This window comes from Gambusia affinis, linkage group LG05 (assembly GCF_019740435.1).
Source record: "Gambusia affinis linkage group LG05, SWU_Gaff_1.0, whole genome shotgun sequence".
In the NCBI taxonomy this organism is placed as follows: Eukaryota; Metazoa; Chordata; class Actinopteri; order Cyprinodontiformes; family Poeciliidae; genus Gambusia; species Gambusia affinis.
Genome location: NC_057872.1, coordinates 2,587,944 through 2,591,433, shown reverse-complemented (window position 1 = coordinate 2,591,433; position 3,490 = coordinate 2,587,944).

Below are 3,490 nucleotides of genomic sequence, written 5' to 3'. Positions count from 1 at the left end.
AGGAGACTTGTGCTAACAAAGCTCGAGGTACTTACGTTAACGTCCGTCGAGACACTTCAAAATAAATGCAATGTCACGTAAACAGGTTAGGGACAAATAGTTGTTAAATTACCAGGGTTTTGGGTGTAAAGCCAAGACAATTGGACATTTGTTCTGTTTCATATGAAAACCTCTGAAACTTTGCTTAACCACCTTTTGGTTTGAGTTTCAGTTTTCAGTCCTCTTGGTTCACTAGAGAGTCTGATAAAGTTCAGTTGTCCCAGTAAGATCTTCAGGAATTCTTTCATTAACATCCCTTAGATACAACTATACAGATACATCCAATAAATTAGAATATTATTAATAATAAATAAAAACATATATTTCTATAACTTCATCACCAGGTGAAACACATTATATAGATGATTACACAAAGAATGAGGAATTTTAATACCTTTATTTTTCTTATGATGATTTTTCTGCTAACAGCTAATAATAACAGGGCATTTAAAATTAGAGTATTGCATCAGATTGGGCTGCACAGTGGCGCAGTTGGTAGCACTGTTGCCTTGCAGCAAGAAGGTCCTGGGTTTGATTCCCGGCCCAGGGTCTTTCTGCATGGAGTTTGCATGTTCTCCCTGTGCATGCCTGGGTTCTCTCCAGGTACTTCGGCTTCCTCCCACCGGCCAAAAACATGACTGTCAGGTTAATTGGTCTCTCTAAATTCTATCTAGATGTGAGTGTGTGTGTGTGAATGGTGGTGTGTCCTGTCTGTTTCTGTGTTGCCCTGCGACAGACTGGCGACCTGTCCAGGGTGAACCCCACCTCTCGCCCGGAACGTAGCTGGAGATAGGCACCAGCAACCCTCCCGACCCTATAGGGACAAGGGTGAACAGAAAATGGATGGATGGATGGATAGTATCAGATAAGAAAAACTATTTTAATAAAAACAGAAATGTGGGCTTAGTGAAAAGTATGTTTAAGACCTGCTTATAGGTTGTTATTTTAAAAAGATACTTTTAATTTATCAAACAAGACTAATCAGGGTGTCAACAATTTGACAGATTTGAGGAACATTTGTAAAATGGAAAATTTCAGAGAAGAAAGACCAAATTCACCAAAAGGTTGTTCAACAAACCACATACCTAACTGTGTGCAGGTTATTAGTTTTCACATTTTTCATCAAACAAATTAGTTTGTTGTTGCTTACATTTTACAGGATGTCCATTATAGGATATCATATTTACAAATGATCAAGAGGCTAAGTTTTCTTTTAAAGAGTTCAACATGTTCTGAAACAATGAATTCGATCCATCTATCCATCCAAACATCCATCCATCTATCCATCCATCCATCATCTGACCACATGTAAGGTTTGGTCTTTGTCCGATTCTGACTTGTGATTGGCTGGGAAACAAATGTGTTTCATCAAAACGAAGACATTAAAATAACCTCTTTTGGGTAAGGTATTGACTGCTCATAACTGGTAAACAGTTATGAGTCTTTTAAACATCTCGACAATCTATTTAATTCGGGATAAGTTTTCATCTGTCCATGCAAAAGCATAAGCAGGACTTTTTCCTATTAAATAGTAAATGTCATGCTTTTATTTTGAAAAGCAGAGGGATTATGTTATGTAGAATAGTGAATATTTCTGGTTGCTTGATTGCTAAGGACAAACACGTCTGATGACGTAAGCACAGCAACGTCAATAACAGGCAGTCTATGCAGGAACTGCTTTCAGTTGTGTTAGTATCCACCTGCGGCTCACGTGGACCCTTGGTTGAGTTACGAGTGTAAATCACACTCGTAACTCAGCCTTTTTATTTATGCATGCTTTTCAAGCTCAAACCTGTTCCTGTTGATGGCAGTGAACTGCATTCTTTGCTGGCACCTTGACACCCATTTCGTCATCCTGATCATGCACCACACTACACTCCAGTAGGATCTTGACAGGGTAGGTCAGAGTTGGCCCTGTAATGCCTGGACTGGCAGTTCGATCCCTGCTCCGTCTGCCTCAGTGGTTGTGTCCTTGGGCAAGACCCTTCAGTCACCTTGGCTGCAGGTGGTGGTCAGAGGGCCCGGTGGTGCCAGTGTATGGCAGTCTCACATGCCTCTGGGCAGCTGTAGCTCACCACCATCGGTGTGAGTGAGTCATTGGCTTTACTTTGACCTCTGGTCTTTCTAAAGCTACACAACTACCATGTATTTACCTTTTGTGGTGTGGGTGGTAAGCAGATGGATACTAACACTGAGCCAGGTTCTGGTGCTGCTGCAGGTTACTTCCTGTTAAAGGGAAGGTTTCCTTTCTGCTGTCACTCCATGTATGAGAGATTGCTGTAAAGTCGGCGAAACAATGCAAGCGATTGTCCACTGTTGCTACATGCTCATGTAGGAGGACGGAATGCTGCAAGTCAGTGACCCAATGCAATCTGCTGAGTTTCTTTACATAGAAATCAGTTTCACAAATTTGAATAATAAACCGACCTTGACTTCATCGTATAATGCTTAGTTTCAGTTGGACTGTATGTGCTTGACTTGGAGTCTGTCTGTATGGCTTGACTGAAGACATACAGACATACTCTGTAGTTTGAAGCTATAAAAAAAGGGTCAGGTGGAATTGGACTTCATCTGCTGTAATGCAGGAACTGATCTGTTCTGTTGTGGTAAAGAACTAAACACACAACTCTCAATTAACGGTTCCTCTAAGTTCTAACTAGTGGTGTACTTACATTTTTCATATATATGTATTTCACTTGATAGATTTAATTGTGCATACTTTAGACTTTTACTCCACTACATTTTGCACAAAGTATCTGTACTTTCTTCACTTCACTAGTTTTCTATAAGGTGTTGTGTTACACATTACATTCAAGCTGTATTGCTTTTTTGATTTGTTCATTGGTTTGAAAGTAATCAATGACAAGAGGGGAATTGGTCCACTAAACCACAGCAATGTTGGAAAGTAGAGTGCAGTGTCTTCTGCCATGAATGTCCCAGTAACGTTAAACTCCACATCCTGGCTATTGAACTAATATTAGCCCCATCTGAATTATCTCCATCTCATATTAACATTTACATTCATATTCAATAAATTAGAATATGGGTTCCGATGAGGCTTGTGTGTCAGATTTTGAAAACAACTTAGTCAAGTATTAAACATATTTTTCATTAGACCCACAGTTCTGCAATACGTTGTTTTCAATAGCTGTAAACAACAAATCAACATCATTAACAAATAAAAGCTTTAAAACCGTTTGTGGACAATTAATGTGTGTGATGTGTTTAACTTGTGAGCCGAGTTACTGAAATCCTCCCACAGTCCAAAAACATGACTGTAAAATTAGTGTGTGTAAAATTAGAGTATTGCATCAGATTGGGCTGCACAGTGGCACAGTTGGTAGCACTGTTGCCTTGTAGCAACAGGGTCCTGGGTTCGATTCCCGGCCCGGGGTCTTTCTGCATGGAGTTTGCATGTTCTCCCTGTGCATGGTGGGTTCTCTCCGGGTTC